Source organism: Tursiops truncatus, chromosome 16 (genome assembly GCF_011762595.2).
Source record: "Tursiops truncatus isolate mTurTru1 chromosome 16, mTurTru1.mat.Y, whole genome shotgun sequence".
NCBI lineage: Eukaryota > Metazoa > Chordata > Mammalia > Artiodactyla > Delphinidae > Tursiops > Tursiops truncatus.
The window spans coordinates 52,049,957-52,068,710 of record NC_047049.1 but is presented as its reverse complement, the minus strand read 5'-3'; the positions used below and the strand labels follow the sequence as shown (position 1 = coordinate 52,068,710).

Below are 18,754 nucleotides of genomic sequence, written 5' to 3'. Positions count from 1 at the left end.
GCCCAGTTCTTTCCAGCCCTCAAAATTATATTTCTAGTCTACTTCCCCAAATTAGACAATACTACAGCTCAAAATATAAATAACTAGTCACAAATTATAAACACATATCTGTATTAATGGAGAAGCTTGATTACATGTTGTCTGATTTTAGCTAGGTTAGATTGAAATTAAATTATTAAGTGCACTTAAATCATTTAACTTATTCAAGAACCAATTCAGATGCCACTTTCTATAAAGAGCTCTGCTTCAAGCCCCTCATTTGGGATTCATCTCTCTTTCCTCCGATCTCCCCAAACAATTTACACATCTCATGGTGCATAATAACCTTCTCCTTTGATTGTTGTTATAGATGAGCATGTTTTATCTGCCTTTCCTCTCTAGCTGCTACACGTGCCTTATACAAAGTAGCTGCTCAAAATATATGTGTCAAATGGATGAGCTAAATGGCTAGATGGACAGATAGATGAGTGAATGAGTTAATCAATAAATGAATAAATGAAAACACTCTTGCCCCCTCCAAAATAAGAGAACTGTGTTATAAATTACCTTCAGAGTAGATTTTGGGTAAAACCCTTTGATTATGATGATAATTTGCAATATAGCTATTGTAAAGGGGCCTGTTATTTAGAACTCAAATACTCTTGAAATATTAAAGATGTATATTATACACACACTGGTTGATTATCTACCACATACAGGCAGTTTGTCCTTGATTTCGCAGAGAACGTCTTTTCCCCTGGCCCGCCTCCAAGCTGTACTTTGGCAGGGAGAACACTGAGCTTTGGACACTGCAGAAGTCATTGTGAGCTTTCAGCAGGAAAATCTGTTTCCATAGCTGGTAGTTTTCAGGGGACATGGGTCCTGTTTACCCTTTCCACATGTTTTAGAGAAAAATCGTACAGTGATGAGCTTTAGCACTGTGGAAGACCTTGCATTGATCTCGAAGAATTTTATTGGAATATCCATTATTTTTGTCATCCAAATGCATATGCCGTACTTAGGAAACAGAATGGAGCTGTGGCCTGAGTGGAAAAGAAATCACTCTATCGTACTGAAAAGTACTTTGGACACCATTTGGAATGTTTAGGAAGCAGCCATGTAAAAGTGTTGCTTCCCCTCCAAAGTGGATTCATTCATTCATTCATTTGCTATTTATCTATGTGTATATTCCCCTGTCTTATTCCAGAAAGGATTTAAACTGGCCCATACATGTCAAAACATTTCGAATTCCAAAATATTTGGAATGTTTCTGTAGGTCAAGGGCTAGACTTTCCCGGTGAATTGATTTAAAGCATGGCAGTCCTCTGACTCAGACGTGAACTCAATTATGATATTGCTCTTGTGGGTTTTTTCTGTAGTACATGGACAGAGCAAAACACAAATGTAAATTTATGATGGCATTTGGGGTTTCTCAGATCAGGTACTTAATCATCTATTTTTGACTATGTACAAAAGAAATGCAAGACCTTTTTTTTTCCTGTTAACCTGTCTTCTGGACTTTTCTGTTTGTAAATGATATTTCATTTACTCTGTTGTTACAGTTAGTAATGAAGCATAAAGATAAACCATTTTAATGAATGTGTTACTTGCAACTGTGGCATATCTCTTTTCATTGATATTGGAAAGTTATTATAAGTTCAGTCAAAAGAAGGTGCTTAAGGGAAACAAGGGCATGCTAATAGAGAGTTGTATTCTTTTATTTTACTAATGAAATCCTGTTAATTTTTTCCTAGTATTTTACCTTTTGCAAATGGTTTCCTTGACTTTGTTCATGCCTCTGTATTTTTCACAAAAGCATCTAACTGACCAAGAGCAGTGAATGAAATCATTGCATTTCCCTGTCAAGCAAGTTTTGGAATGCATCTGGTACTTAACAACCCGTTGCTTTCTTATTTATTTCATCCCATTAATTATTATGACATCATAACTAAAAATTGCTGCTTTGGTTATACTACATAGGCCTCCTTTTCTTATAGAGTTTTGGGCAGTAAATGTAAGAAATAATTCATTCTTCATTCAGTTGCTACCTGCTGAATCCCTGCTAGGGTCAGCTGGGAGTTTTATGGAAAGGGCTTGACATAGAACTTCATATGCAAGGGCCAATGGCGCGTGCTAAACTATGGAGTGGATCACGGTCACCGGGATGAATAAAGTGTTGAGTCAGCAGAGGATATAAGAATGTGTGGGAGCTTTGCAAGTCAGAGGGACATTTAGCTCAGAAGCAGGCATTGACCCTGGATCTGTCTCTTAAACCTCTGAGTTTACCTAGTCTGTGAATGCATAATGGTAACACTTAATTTGAAGGTACATCAGGATTCACATTAACATGTGAGGTGATAGCACATATTAGGAATTAATAAATAATGTTGGCTGGGGTGTTGTTTTCTTTATCTTCTTCATCTTCATCATCATCATCAAATATGACCCATTGCTTCAAATACCTTACAGTATAGTTGGGGAAAATAAGATTGTGTATGTGTGTGTTTATTAGAGATGGGGTAGAATTCTTTTGAAGTATTAATTTCATTGCCACCATGGACTTTGCAAATGACCAACACCTCCCAAAACTTGAGGGAAGCTGAGGTTGAATATTGGGAAGAATTTAGGGTACCAGAACCAAGGGAACTAAAAGACTTAGCAGCTAGGCAATAAATGAGACTTGCGGGAACATCCAGAGGTGCCATCACAGTGCTTGGCCTGAGGAGCAGAGTTGGGAGAAGACTGCAGCTACCAGGGGTGGATGTAGCCATCCAGGGGAACACGCAGTGAGCTGTGTTCCTCTCCCGACAAAGCGTTCTTTGAAGGTTTCCTTGTCGATTTGCTCTTCCTTTACCACTCCTGCTGGCCACACCAAAGACATTAACGTATGAAAAATTAAGTGACAATAAAAATAACATTGCGGGCTTCCCTGGTGGCGCAGTGGTTGAGAGTCTGCCTGCCGATTTAGGGGACACGGGTTTGTGCCCCCGTCCGGGAAGATCCCACATGCCGCGGAGCGGCTGGGCCTGTGAGCCATGGCCGCTGAGCCTGTGCGTCAGGAGCGTGCTCCGCAAAGGGAGAGGCCACAACAGTGAGAGGCCCACGTACCGCTAAAAAAATAAATAAATAAATAACATTGTAAGACATGCCTCAAGGCAGAATGAGTATCAAGTGCTGGATGATGGTGGAATGAATTATGCTGGCATCCAGAGAACAAAGGTCTTATGGCCTGAGGGTATAAAGGACTCCACTATGAGAAAGGAAGCTTTGACTTGGCTTCTGAAAAATTGTGCACAGAGATGGGCTCTTACTTATCACCTGCATCAACTGCCACGTGCTTGGCCAAAGTGGAAATCTTTAAAGTCACCTCTGTTCCGTCCTAGCACCCTGCAGCAAAGAGAAAATGGGAAGAGACGCTCGCTCCAGCTGATTTAATTTCTGAAGAATCCCTGGCATTTATTCCTGAATTGATGATAGGGCCATCCAGGCTTAATAAATATCATTCGCCATCTTTTTTAAATAAATATTTTATGACATTAATTGTTGTGAACTTTTAGTTTCCTAACTGTTCTCTCCAAATAACACGTGCACATCCAATCCAGAAAACTTTGAAACAAGTTTAATCAAAATGAAAGGCAAAGAATCTGTAATTAATTCAACCACAGAATGCTAATTAGAGTGATTATTTTTACTTCTATTTCCAAGTTTATAATATTATGAGTAATATAACTATATCAGTAAGTAGACATTTATCATATTTGACAAAACATGAGCTCACTTCTAATGTTTTACCTGCTTAGTGTTTTGTGAACGTCTTTCCTTCTCATACATGCACTTCAGTAACATCTCTTTTTCAAGGATAATTTTAGAAATATATATTTCCTGGTCTAATTACATGCATATTTTTAATACTTTTGGTACGTATTGCCAAATCGTCTTGAGAACATTTATATCAGTTTATGTCACATGGGAATATTTGAGAGTGCTCCTCTTGGACCCTTAGCTGACACTGAGACTTGTAATAAAAATAAATACATAAATAAATACTGTGCTACTTTGACGGGAGGAAAATGGAATTTCATTATAGTATCATGCTAAATTCCACTAACTTAATTACTAATGAGCTTTAATTTTTTCTTATTTGTCTCTTCAATTATTTATTTATATTTTCTTAACTGTGATTTGTTTACTCATAATATTTGCTCATATTGTTTTGAAAGTATTTTTTACTTTGTTATCTGATTTGAGAGATATATATTCTTAATATATATCTGATTTGAGATTATATATATATGAGTATATGTGTATTCTTAATATATGTTAAGAATAGTAACTCCATCTCTGCCACATACGCCAGTTTCTTTTTCCCATGTCAAATTTCATAGTCTTTCTTTCCCTTGTGGTTTATGACTTCCTAACAGAGATCTTCCCTACTTCCTAATTATTCAAATATATATCTGTATTTTTGCCTAGGATGTTTATGATTGCTTTTTTTTGTGTGTGTGTGGTATGCGGGCCTCTCACTGTCGTTGCCTCTCCCGTTGCGGAGCACAGGCTCCGGACGTGCAGGCTCAGCGGCCATGGCTCACGGGCCCAGCCGCTCCACGGCATGTGGGATCTTCCCAGACCGGGGCACGAACCCGTGTCCCCTGAATCGGCAGGCAGACTCTCAACCACTGCGCCGCCAGGGAAGCCCTATGATTGTATTTTTCATATTTAAGTTTTAATCTTTCTTAAATTATTTTGGATGAGAATAAAGGATCCATTATACAATTTGCACTGTTTATAAGACATCTAGTCTGTTTTATTGTTCTGTTTATTCCTTGTAGCATACACTGTAACATTAAGATGAATTTCCAATATCTAATAGTGCACACCATTTAAAAAAATTATCTGGCTGTTGTCACCTTTTCCATATGAAACTTAGACTCATTTGTTAAAATATCCAATATAATTTCTAGTGGCGCTCACAGTTCCACTAGAAATAGGTCCTTTGCAATATTATTTCTAATCATATAGTAACATTTATACCTCTGTATATTCAAGTCTTCTTTTCTGTCCTTTAGTGAAAATGTTGTTCTTTTATTCATATAAACCCTTATGTGATATTTTCTGAGTGTTTGCATTTTATCCTTGTCTCAGTTCTGGATCTAAATGGATTCTCACAAATGTTAAATTCTCCAGTGTGATGTTAAGGAAAATGCTCACTATTGCTATATAACTAGGCATTTTAAATTAGAAATAAATGTTAAAGTATTTCTAAGGCTTTTTTGGTCATCTGTTGGGATTTTTTTCCCTCCATTTTTTGACTTAGTTATTTTAGGGATTAAATTTAGAATATGTTATATTGACGCTTGCATTTTTGAACACATTTTATTGTAATATTTTGTATTACAAGATTCTTATTGATTTAATCATATTTAGGATTTCAGTTTATATTCATATGAAAAAATTCATCTCTAGTTTTCTGTTTTATTTTTCTGTCTTTTGGGGGGGGGGTTCAGACTTTGGCATTAGTTTATGCTGGATTCTTGTCTAATTTTCATTCTTTTCAGTGCTCTAGAAGGTAAGAGGTTTGAAAGAATTCACCCAGGAGCTGGTTTTGGAATGGTAGTCCTTAGAAAATATTTCTAAATGTCCCAGTTACTTTCTGACAAAATTATAGGATGTCTTGGTTGTCCTTAAAAATAATCCCAGGGACAGTGTGAGGGGAAAATCTGTAGGAGTAATATGAAACTTGGAGTATATGGTTGTTGTTACTATACGTTTTTTCACTTTTAGACATATTTGATATATTTTGTAATAAAAAGTATCTAAAATTAAATAACCTGAAAAATGTTTTCGGTGGTTACTAGCTTATATAGGTTTCCTAATGTCTTTAGTTGCTTTGGAATTTACACTTTATTAGGAACTAGCATGATATTTTAAAATTCTTAAATGTGTGGTTTTATCAAGTTTCCCATGTCTAACATAGTCCATTTCTATTTTTTCTCTTTTAATTAGATTAGAAGTCTGACTCTTTAAAATCATCTCTCTAGATTACAGTTTTGACCAAATCACCAGTCTGTGCGCAGCCCTTGATCTTCCTTGATCAAATTCAGAATTTGGGCAGGCAACGAGGCCTTCAGTACTGACCCCAGCCTGCCTCTCAAGCTCCAGCTCCAGCCTTATTCCCTCTCCTGTTTTCCCACATTCCCAAGAGACACTTGAATGATTTCTCTTCTGCCTGGGGTGTTGTCTCCTCTGCCTGGGGTGTTGTCAGCCTGAAAACACCCTACTTATTTTCCAAGACTCCTATGGAATGTTACTTCTTTGAAGACTTCCACAAGCTCTCTCTTCTCTCTCTCTCCTGTCCCTTCTCTGTGACACATAAGGTTTTGCTCGGACTGTGGTGTTGCCTTTATTATACTGCATTAAGTTTGCATATTTAGAAACCCACCTTCTTCTTTCCTCCACCCACTCTGCCGACAGAGGCCCTGACGCCCAGGCACAGGGAGAATATTCATGGGATGGGGACGCTATGGGACAGGCCGGGTGTGTGCCTTGGGCCAGCAGTCTCATTGTATGTCCCCAGCACTGAGCAGAAGTAGGTGCTCATTAAATGCTTGCAGGGTGAATGCTGAGTGAGTGGGGTGGGCATGATAGATTCAGGGAATCAGGAGCTCAGTGGGGCTATTAGTGTAGAGAAGTAGTGGGAGATAACTTTGGGACATGTTGTCACAATTTATGAGTGGGGGTGAGTACAGAAAGCAAAGAACATGTCCATGGGCTGTTTGAATAAGATAAGCTAGTGCTCTTTGGTGGTTAACACAGAAATGTGTATCTTTTCCAACTCATAATTTACAAGAAATGATGTCTGTGTTAAGGTAATAAAAATGTCTCTAAAACACATTCTCATCATATCTAAATCACTTTCTCATCATTTGCTTTACTGTAATTTCATCAAAATGACTATAAAAGAATTCAGAAAGACAGTTGTCTGACCTCCAAAGCTGTTCAGACAGAGATCATTTAGCAGACTGTGCTTTTCCTCCCTTTGCCTTTCAGTGAGCTGATCGTGGTCTTCCGCTGAAGATCAAGGCTATTTTACAAGTTCCCTTGTAGGGTTGTTCAGATTTCTTGTAAGCATGAGCTACATCAGTGAGCATATTTCGGAGGAAGGAAACCCAGTAATGACTCAGTCCAAGTGGTTTGGTTAAGTTGGCCGTCAATATGTGCAGATAGGGAGTGCAGTTTTTCCATCATAGAGTCTTTTTAGGCTTCTGACTATAGTTCAAAAGTAATCTTTTAGTCAAGGCTTCGGGCCTTTTTTAATAGTTTGCTCATTTGCCTCTTGGTTTGCTGTTATCATTTAGATGACAGAGGGTCTGCTGGAGGAAGATGGCCAGAATTCATAACAGTATGTTTTTTAATTGAATGGATTATCTATTTAATAGTTTCTCTTCTATAGTTCTTGTATGAATATTGGGGGGAGGGGGGAGGGCTATATGTGACTTTTGCATACTGTATATTTGCAGGTGACCGAGAAAATAAGGGCCTAAAGAGGGAAAAAAAATACCCAATTGATTTTTAGATTGCTAAGCTTTCTTCTAATTGCATGCTCTGTGCGTTTGATTCATAGCTACCAAAGTAGATAAATTCATCATTTGACCACTGTAAGATTTCTTCCCCACTGTCCTGCAGGCCCCAGAGAGCTTCCCAAATAAATTGGAGGTAGTTATCACCAATTATATCGGCAACTATCAAAATGATTAGAGCCATCCAAAGATACAACTGACTATCTTGAGAAGTATGCAGTATGGGCTGGCTGACCACTTGGGAGGCATGATGTAGAGGGAATTCAGGCACAAGATATAAGGTAACTTTGGGCTAATCTGACTGTCTTTAGTATGTATGAAAAATACGGGATGTGGGTAAGCTGTTCAGAAGTAGAATTCCAATTGACTCTACCTCGTTCAAAGGCAAGAGAATACATTAAGCATTTCTGTATTGCCAGAACCTAACACAGTGTGTGGCATTAGGTGGGTAAGCAGTAGATGTATATGGAATTAGACCTGATTGTGAATAATTGATTATAATGTCATACTCCTAGGAAATTTGTAAAGGCTGACGTACTGAGGTTGTGCTTGCAAATATGAAGTGCAAATTGGAATTAATTATCCTAGTCCTTTTTAGGAAAGTACTTTCTCTTGTCAATCCAGATGAGTGATGCAAAAACACCTTCTGGAATTGAATTAGCTGGATAATTCTTGACTTTGCTCAAGACTCTAAACTGGTGGGAGCTTTAATGGGTATTAATTAGTGTGAACGCTTTTTATTCTTTGAGGGTCTTTTTTTTTTTTTCCTGAAAGAGAAATCTATCGTGATTGACAGATGGATCCCTCTGTTTCATGTTTTATTGTTTTTGAAGAAAGGGGCTATGATTTCCTGCCAGGGAGCTTTCATAAAAGGACCTTAGCATGCTGAGTCCTGATTAAACATCAGGGAGAGGTGATGATTCTTTTGTATAGCTCCTTCCTGAAAGGTGAAGAAGCCAAAATTACAGTGACTCCAGGAGAGGTATCTGCTGAAGAACACATTCAGCTATAGGAAAAATCAACCATTGCATAGAGAGCGGTAAGATTGGGATGCAAATGCCCTATTTTAGGCATACTTCTAAAAGGTCTGTAGAAGAAAGTGGTCATAATGATACTTTAGAGGAGAGAATATCAGGTTAGTTTTATTCATTGCTATGGAGTCTTGACCTATATAATTGAGAACTTTTTATAAAGTAAAATAGATTTTTCCTTAAAGATCCTGCTAATTTTAGCAAGTAAAAGAGATTTACTTTGCACGACAAGTGTTTGTCTAATTTAAACTACTCACCTTGTTTTGGGTTTACTGAGTTTGCTTCTAAATCTTTTGTTCTGGCAGTCTTGTTTACTAACCCTGCATCCCCAAATCAATGATCAAATTCAGTTTATAAAACAAAGCTGTCTTATGTGCAAGGTTGAGTATCAGGGAGAGTGGAGTCCCTGAAGTTATAGGAGTCTCAGTTTTAATCTTCAGGTATAGCCTGGCTGTACCACTTACTGGTCATGTCGCCTTGGGCAAGATTTTAAGTGCTCTGAATCTCTCAGTAAATGTATACATATAAAAATACTCACCTGGCAGGGAGATTGGGGGACACAATCAGATAAACTGCACAAAACGTCTAATGTGCTTTGGATTTTATAGCACTGCTTCTGGCAACAATATTGTAATGTTAAGACTTCAAAATAAAACTAACCGAAGAGATTATAGTTGGTGGTTGAATCATTGTTATTATTCTTAGCCAGAGATAAAAATAAGTTACTAGAAAATTTTGGGGTCATTTGCAGTTCTTTTTATCACATGACCATATTACCATTTATTTACTCTGGGCTTGGCCCAAAACACACTCCAGTGCCGATCAAGAAGTGCCTAGAAGCCGAATGCCACTTCGTCCTTTCTTTTTTCTTGCTTGTGTTCATGAACTGAATTCTTAATATCCTGTCTCCTGTAATTGTCATTTTTCACATAAAGGAGAATGATCATAGTCTAAATCTCTACCTACTAGAAGTTAAAGTTGGGTCAAGTGTTCTCCTAAAATGAATAAACGCTTGCTAAGATGACTAATTCCAGCTCTTAAAAGTGAATATTAAGTATCTTGGGATCAGCTTAATATGCTACAAATGAGCTATTTGAGTTGTTATTAATTAATGTGAAATAAAATCATGTAGGTTTAGGCATATAACAAGAAATCACAACCTGACTATACATATTTAGTTTAGTATTTATTTATTTAAATTAATCGATTTTATATTTTAGAGCACTTTTAGATTTAGAGCATAACTCTAACTGTGTGGTAACATCACTTGGAGAGCTTTTCACAAAATCCCCAGTGCCAGTTCTTGCCTGCAGGAATTGTGATTTATATGTGCAGCCTCCCTTGCCACTTCACCCCACCCCCCTTCCCAGATAGTCCTCTAAGTTTCCAGATGCTTCCAACGCAAAGCCAGAGTTGAGACCAACAACATTAAGGGCTTAAAAAACTCAACATTGATTTTAGTCAAGAGATATTAAAATAAACTATTTGAATGAAATAGCTATGTAAAAATAGAGAATTTAATACTGTGTCTTTTAAAAAGTGTTTCTAATATTCTCCAATTATCTTTTTTAAAATTAATTAATTAATCTGTTTTTGGCTGCCTGGGGTCTCGTTGCTGCGTGCCAGCTTTCTCTAGTTGCGGCGAGCGGGGGCTACTCTTTGTTACCATGCGTGGGCTTCTCGTTGCAGTGGCTTCTCTTGTTGCGGAGCATGGGCTCTAGGTGCACAGGCTCAGTAGTTGTGGCGCACGGGCTTAGTCTCTCCGCAGCATGTGGGATCTTCCCAGACCAGGGATTGAACCTGCTTCCCCCACTTTGGCAGGCAGATTCTCAACCACTGCTGCACCAGGGAAGTCCCAATACTGTGTTTTAAAGCATAAAAACTCATAGTTTATCAGGCACTGTGTCTCAAATTATAAAAGTATAAAACAAATTACGGGAACAGTATAATTCACCTCTCCCCCTTTTTCTATTCCACCAATGCTTGATAAGAAAACTAAGCAAAGAAGTGCTGAAGTGATAAACAGGTGTCTCACCTCTCCATGAGTGGTCCAGAGATGTGAGGCCATATGTAAACTGGTATCCTTTTTTTGGGTGGCAATTAGGAATTAATTTTTAAAATTCACATACCACTTGGTCCGCAAATTTATATTTAAGAATTTATTCAGAAGAGAGAGATTTTCATTGCAGCATTACATGCAATAGCAAAAATTTATAAATATCCTAAATGTCCACCAAGAGGGGAGTGACTGAATAGGCATCAGGTGCAGTCACAGTGTGGACCACTGTATGTAAAAATTTAAAGTAAGTATATCTGTAGGTATTGGAATGAATCATATCAATTATCCATTATTAAGCAACAGAAACAAATTAAAGGACAATTTTTAACCTATGATGGTATTTTTATACATATAAACTCACTTTTACCCACTGTAAACAATTTGAAAATCTTCTTTCTGTAGGTGTGGTTCTTAAAAAAGATCTGAGAAGATATTCACTAAATGGTTAGCGATGATTAAATCTGGAGAATGGGTTTGGGGAATGAGGGAGAACTGTTTATGTAACTGACAGTTTAAACATTTTTTTCAATATTTAGAATCAACTGTTACTGTATTTGAAACTTAAAGGAAAATGAGACAAGCTCCCCATACCCTTAGGATTTCCATTACTTTTAAAAAAATATGACATTTCTATGAAGCAGAGTTCACTATATTGTAACACTTGTGGAAAAATTTAGCCAATCATGGCTAACATCCTAATAAATATTTAGTTTTGTGTACAGACACCCTCACTCCCCATCTGCTCAACTCTTCAGCATTTCTAAAATCCCTGCAGTACTGTTCTAAACAAAAGCTGGATTCCTCTCAAATGGACCTTGATCACGTGGCTAGGAATAATCACCCTAATCTTTTGAGAAACATCTATGAAAGTTGCAGTATATCCAGTGTAGAATGGTGAGAAGCAGATTTGTAGCTTCCACAGAATGCTTGGATTAAATTCCATTTCCAAATGCTCAAAGGCCATTTTATATGGTGTCACAGGGTTCTAGAGCCCGAGCTCCTCTTAATAGGTGGGGTGATTGAGACACATTTTTCCTTCTGAGGGTTAATGAAGCCATTCCCCTGCTCCTTTACCACGCTTCTCTTTCCCAAGCTTAGGAAGAAATTGACCACAGTATATTTCCATAGCGATCCTGTTCCCATGAGCAAAGCCAAGAAGGAGCTCAGTGGAGCTCCAGGCTCCAAAAGGCATTTTCATTCTCATCGTACTCTCTCCAATGGTTCTCAACCCGTGCATGCTAGAATCACCCTCATGCATGCTAGAATCACTTAAGATGACTCCCCAAAGACTATGATTGTACGCAGCTGACCAGGTATTACTCGTTTGTAAAAGTCCACCAGATGATTCTAATTTGTGATCAGGACTGAGAGCTATGTGTTTAACTGGGTTCCTTTCAGGAATACTGTAGAAATTTTAGCTACTTACTAAACATCTGTAAAAGAAGCTTTACAGATGAGAGACTTCCCCACTCTACATCAGAGTCTCCATCCTCCTACCCTGCCATCCCCAGCCCCAATGCCCTGGGACTTATTGTTGTTCTGGAGCTTTGTAGAGTGGTTCCACGTGGGGTGGTCCAGCTGAAATGAGCTCATTGTGTGCCACAGATCATCATCATCGCCTTCTGAGCTCGTGTAGGTAGAGCTGATCAGTGCTGTGTGGAGGGTCAGTGCCAGGGCGCAGGACGGGGAATGTATTCTGAGATGTTGCCATTCAGGTCTGGCACTAACCGTCTGAAGTTAATACAGACCCTCTAAGTTAAAGGGCATGGTCCTCAATAAGTGTCCTCTCACTCCAGACCAAGTTGGCTACACAGCTGGGGGTTCTCATGACCCTGTGCAGGCTTGATAATTCACTAGAATGACTCACAGAACTCAGGAGCATGCTATACTTATGATTACAGTTTTATTTTAAAAGATAGAACTCAGGAACAGCCAGATGAAGAGAACATGTAGAGCAAGGTTTATGAGGGTCCTAAACACAGAGCTTCCATCCCCTCTCTTTGGGGAATCAGGGCTCAGCACTCTCCTGGCACATCAGTATGTTCACTAACCAGGAAGCACCAACAAGCTTTGGTGTCCAGAGTTTTTTTTTTTGCGGTACGTGGGCCTCTCACTGTTGTGGCCTCTCCCGTTGCAGAGCACAGGCTCCGGATGCGCAGGCTCAGCTGCTCTGCGGCATGTGGGATCTTCCTGGACCGGGGCACGAACCCGTGTCCCCTGCATTGGCAGGCAGACTCTCAACCACTGCACCACCAGGGAAGCCCCAATGTCCAGAGTTTTTAAAATTGGGGTTTCATTACGTGGGCGTGATTGATTGAACGTAGACCTCATGATTGGAGAGAATCTCCAACCCCCCTCCTCTCTTCTTTCCCTGGAGGTCAGGCTGTTTTAACATCCCAACCCTCTAATCACAAGTTTGGCTTTTTGTTGACTAGCCCCATCCTGAGTCATCTCATCTCATTAGTGTAAACTCAGGTGTGATCCAAGTGGCGCTACATAATAAGGATACTTATTTTACTTGGGAAATTCCAAAGATTTAGATATTCCTTCCCAGGAACCAAGGACAAAGACCAGTCAAATTCTTTGTTATACAACAGTAGGTCTTCTTGAAGTCCCTGGACTCCTAACAGGGGTGCTTCTGGCAGTCCTCCCTTGGTCCGTCCATCTTGGCTTGTGGTCCTGATCTCTTCTTGGAAACAGTTCTGAGAATTAGTGTTCCATCTTCCAGGTTCTTCACATCCCATCCTGGGATACATCCATGACCTACTCTTCTTGCATTTCTACCCCTACGTCCTTTTCATTCCTAAAACCCTGAAAACCTAAATAAAATGAAACACAATAACACAAACTCCACCTACTCTTCTTTTTCCTGTAGAACTTAATTGCCCATTAACACTAGAAGAGGAGGTGGAGTTTCAGGAGATAGCAGTTTCCTACCTAGAGGGACTGATGGGCAGTCCCTTCTAGAGGGCCTGCACTTCTAGAAGTTCAGGGAGCTAAAGTTTTTGCATTTCATTCTTCAAGAAAGGTAATAAATAAAAAGAAAGCCTTTACACCTCTTTTTAAAAGAGTCAAAATCCTGACAGTTTGGGAAAATGCATGTAAACGACTGCTTGACACAGGTGGTAAAGGATTCTTCAAATTCTTTCAAAAATTAGTTCTGAATTTACTTTCAAAATTAAAGTCATTTGGCACAATACATTGTACTGAATTAGCTCTAATGTGATATTGGCTCATGTATCATTCCTTTGAAATGTATTCTGAAGATTTTATTGTCTTCCTATCTTAAGTATTTCAGTTGCCTTTAGGCAAAACCAATGCAAAAAAGCATTAATCATTTCTCAAAACAGATCACATGGATGTAGTTCTACTTATTTTTAAATATTGTTTTTAAAAGTAGGGGGTGTTTGATTGCTTTAAGTAATCATCTAGAGAGTCATGGTCTTTTGGGTCTTTTGTTGCGACTCTGGACATAATGAAAGAGAATTAAATCACTCAGAAGGATGGATGGAAACTAGCATAAGGATAAGTTGGTTACATCACCATGACAGGCTTCATACTAGAAGTTTTCAGATTCATGATTTTTTAAATCACATTTAATCCATCCTCACAGCAGCTGTTCAAGGTAGATACACCCCAATTTTATGGATCAGAAAATTGAATTTAAGGAGATATTCCGTTGACTAATTAATGAGGTAATAAGTGGTAGACGCAAGATTTAGTTATTTTTATAATTCATGCTCCCTCCACAGTGCCATCTGGGTAATTGTTTCCAAAGTGTTCTTTTTTTAACATCTTTATTGGAGTATAATTGCTTTAACATGTTGTGTTAGTTTCTGCTGTATAACAAAGTGAATCAGCTATATGTATATATATATCCCCATATCTGTTCCCACTTGCACCTCCCCCCAGCCCTCCCTATCCCACCCCTCTAGGTGGTCACAAAGCACCGAGCTGATCTTGCTATACAGCTGCTTGCCACTAGCAATCTATTTTACATTTGGTAGTGTATATATGTCAGTTACTCTCTCACTTAGTCCCAGCTTACCCTTCCCCCTCCCCATGTCCTCAGGTCCATTCTCTACATCTTCGTCTTTATTTCTGCCCCTAGGTTCATCAGAACCATTTTTTTTTTTTAGATTCCATCTATATGTGTTAGCATACGGTATTTTTGTTCTCTTTCTGACTTACTTCACCCTGTATGACAGACTCAGGTCCATCTGCCTCACTAAAAATAAGTCAATTTTGTTTCTTTTTATGGCTGAGTAATATTCCATTGTATTTATGTGCTGACACTTAGGTTGCCATGTCCTGGCTATTGTAAATAGTGCCACAGTGAACATTGTGGTACATGACTCTTTTTGAATTATGGTTTTCTCAGGGTATATGCCCAGTAGTGGGATTGCTGGGTCATATGGTAGTTCTATTTTTAGTTTTCTAAGGAACCTCTGTACTGTTCTCCATAGTGGCTGTATCAATTTACATTCCCACCAACAGTGCAAGAGGGTTCCCTTTTCTTCACACCCTCTCCAGCATTTATTGTTTGTAGATTTTTTTTTTTTTTTGCGGTACGTGGGCCTCTCACTGTTGTGGCCTCTCCCGTTGTGGAGTACAGGCTCCGGATGCGCAGGCTCAGCGGCCATGGCTCACGGGTGCAGCCGCTCCGCGGCATGTGGGATCTTCCTGGACCGGGGCACGAACCTGTGTCCCCTGCATCGGCAGGCGGACTCTCAACCGCTGCGCCACCAGGGAAACCCTATTGTTTGTAGATTTTTTTATGATGGCCACTCTGACCAGTGTGAGGTGATATCTCATTGTAGTTTTGATTTGCATTTCTCTAATGATTAGTGATGTTGAGCATCCTTTCATGTGTTTGTTGACAATCTGTATATCTTCTTTGGAGAAATGTCTGTTTAGGTCTTCTGCCCATTTTTGGATTTGTTTGGATTTGTTTTTTTTCATACTGAGCTGCATGAGCTGCTTGTATATTTTGGAGATTGACCCTTTGTCAGTTGCTTTGTTTGCAAATATTTTCTCCCATTCTGAGGTTGTCTTTTCATCTTGTTTATCGTTTCCTTTGCTTTGCAAAAGCTTTTAAGTTTCATTAGGTCCCATTTGTTTATTTTTATTTCCGTTTCTCTAGGAGGTGGGTCAAAAAGATCTTGCTGGGATTTATGTCATAGACTGTTCTGCCTATGTTTTCCTCTAAGAGATTTATAGTGTCTGGACTTACATTTAGGTCTTTAATCCATTTTGAGTTTATTTTTGTGTATGGTGTTAGGAAGTGTTCTAATTTCATTCTTTTACATGTAGCTGTCCAGTTTTCCCAGCAGCACTTATTGAAGAGGCTGTCTTTTCTCCATTGTATATTCTTGCCTCCTTTATCAAAGATACTGTGACCATATGTACGTGGGTTTCTCTGTGGCTTTCTATCCTGTTCCCTTGATCTGTATTTCTGTCTTTGTGCCAGTACCATACTGTCTTGATTACTGTAGCTTTGTAGTATACTCTGAAGTCTGGGAGACTGATTCCTTCAGCTCCGTTTTTCTTCTCAAGATTGCTATGGCTATTCGGGGTCTTTTCTGTTTCCCTACAAATTGTGAAATTTTTTGTACTAGTTCTGTGAAAAATGCCATTGGTACTTTGATAGGGATTGCATTGAATCTGTAGATTGCTTTGAGTTGTAGAGTCATTTACACAGTGTTAATTCTTCCAATCCAAGAACATGGTATACCTCTCCATCTGTTTGTATCATCTTTAATTTCTTTCATCAGTGTCTTATAGTTTTCTGCATACAGGTATTTTGTCTTCTTAGGGAGGTTTATTCCTAGGTATTTTATTCTTTTTGTTGCAATGGTAAATGGGAGTGTTTCCTTAATATCTCTTTTAGATTTTTCATCATTAGTGTATAGGAATGCAGGAGATTTCAGTACATTAATTTTATATCCTGCTACTCTACCGAATTCATTGATTAGCTCTAGTAGTTTTCTGGTAGCACCTTTAGGATTCTCTATGTACAGTATCATGTCATCTGCAAACAGTGACGGTTTTACTTCTTCTTTTCCAATTTGGATTCCTTTTATTTCCTTTTCTTCTCTGATTGCTGTGGCTAAAACTTCCAAAACAATGTTGAATAATAGTGGTGAGAGTGGGCAACCTTGTCTTGTTCCTGATCTTAGTGGAAATGGTTTCAGTTTTTCACCATTGAGAACGATGTTGGCTGTGGGTTTGTCATATATGGCCTTTATTATGTTGAGGTAGGTTCCCTCTCTGCCTACTTTCTGGAGAGTTTTTATCATAAATGGGTGTTGAATTTTGTCAAAAGCTTTTTCTGCATCTATTGAGATGATTATATAGTTTTTCTCCCTCAGTTTGTTTATATGGTGTATCACATTGACTGATTTGCATATATTGAAGAATCCTTGCATTCCTGGGATAAACCCCTCTTAATCATGGTGTATGATCCTTTTTATGTGCTGTTGGATTATGTTTGTTAGTATTTTGTTAAGGATTTTTTGCATCTATGTTCCTCATTGATATTGGCCTGTAGTTTTCTTTTTTGTGTGACATCTTTGTCTGGTTTTGGTATCAGGGTGATGGTGGCCTCGTAGAATGAGTTTGGGAGTGTTCCTTCCTCTGCTATATTTTGGAAGAGTTTTAGAAGGGTAGGTGTTAGCTCTTATCTAAATGTTTGATAGAATTCGCCTGTGAAGCCATCTGGTCCTGGGCTTTTATTTGTTGGAAGATTTTTAGTCAGAGTTTCAATTTCAGTGCTTGTGATTGGTCTGTTTATATTTTCTGTTTCTTCCTGGTTCAGTCTCAGAAGGTTGTGCTTTTCTATGAATTTTTCCATTTCTTCCAGGTTGTCCATTTTATTGGCATATAGTTGCTTATAGTAATCTCTCATGATCCTTTGTATTTCTGCAGTGTCAGTTGTTACTTCTCCTTCTTCATTTCTAATTCTCTTGATCTGAGTCGTCTCCCTTTTTTTTCTTGATGCGTCTGGCTAATGGTTTATCAATTTTGTTTATCTTCTCAAAGAACCAGCTTTTAGTTTTATTGATCTTTGCTCTTGTTTCCTTCATTTCTTTTTCATTTATTTCTGATCTTATCTTTCCTTCTGCTAACTTTGGGGTTATTTTCTTCTTCTTTCTCTAATTGCTTTAGGTGTAAGGTTAGGTGGTTTATTTGAGATTTTTCTTGTTTCTTGAGGTAAGATTGTATTGCTAAAAACTTCCCTCTTAGAACTGCTTTTTCTGCATTCCATAAGTTTTGGGTCATTGTGTTTTCATTGTCATTCATTTCTAGGTATTTTTTTATTTCCTCTTTGACTTCTTCAGTTATCTCTTGGTTATTTAGTAGCGTATGGTTTCACCTCCCTGTGTTTGTATTTTTTACAGATTTTTTCCCTGTAATTTATATCTAGTCTCATAGTGTTGTGGTTGGAAAAGATACTTGAATGATTTCAATGTTCTTAAGTTTACCAAGGCTTGATTTGTGACCCAAGATGTGGTCTATCCTGAAGAATGTTCCATGAGCCCTTGAGAAGAAAGTGTATTCTGTTGTTTTTGGATGGAATGTTCTATAAATACAAATTAAGTCCATCTTGTTTAATGTGTTATTTAAAGGTTGTGTTTCCTTATTTATTTTCATTTTGGATGATCTGTCCATTGGTGAAACTAGGGTGTTAAAGTCCCCTGCTATTACTGTTTTACTGTTGATTTCCCCTTTTCTGGCTGTTAGCGTTTGCCTTTTGTATTGAGGTGCTCCTATGTTGGGTGCATAAGTACTTTACAATTGTTATATCTTCTTCTTGGATTGATACATTGATCATTATGTAGTGTCCTTTGTCTCTTGTAATAGTCTTTATTTTAAACTCTATTTTGTCTCATATGAGAATTGCTACTCCAGCTCTCTTTTGGTTTCCATTTGCATGGAGTATCTTTTTCCATCCCCTCATTTTCAGTCTTTATGTGTCCCTAGGTCTGAAGTGGGTCTGTTGTAGACAGCGTATATACAGGTCTTGTTCTTGTATCCATTCAGCCAGTTTATGTCTTTTGGTTGGTGCATTTAATCCATTTACATTTAAGGTAATTATTGATATGTAT

At 38.3% G+C, this 18,754-nt stretch overlaps 1 protein-coding gene across 2 annotated transcripts in view; it reads left to right on the top strand.

The window, feature by feature from the left end:
- The window catches only part of NRG3 (neuregulin 3), a 1,063,293-nt gene that overhangs the window by 40,449 nt on the left and 1,004,090 nt on the right, over positions 1 to 18,754 (top strand). The window lies entirely within an intron of this gene.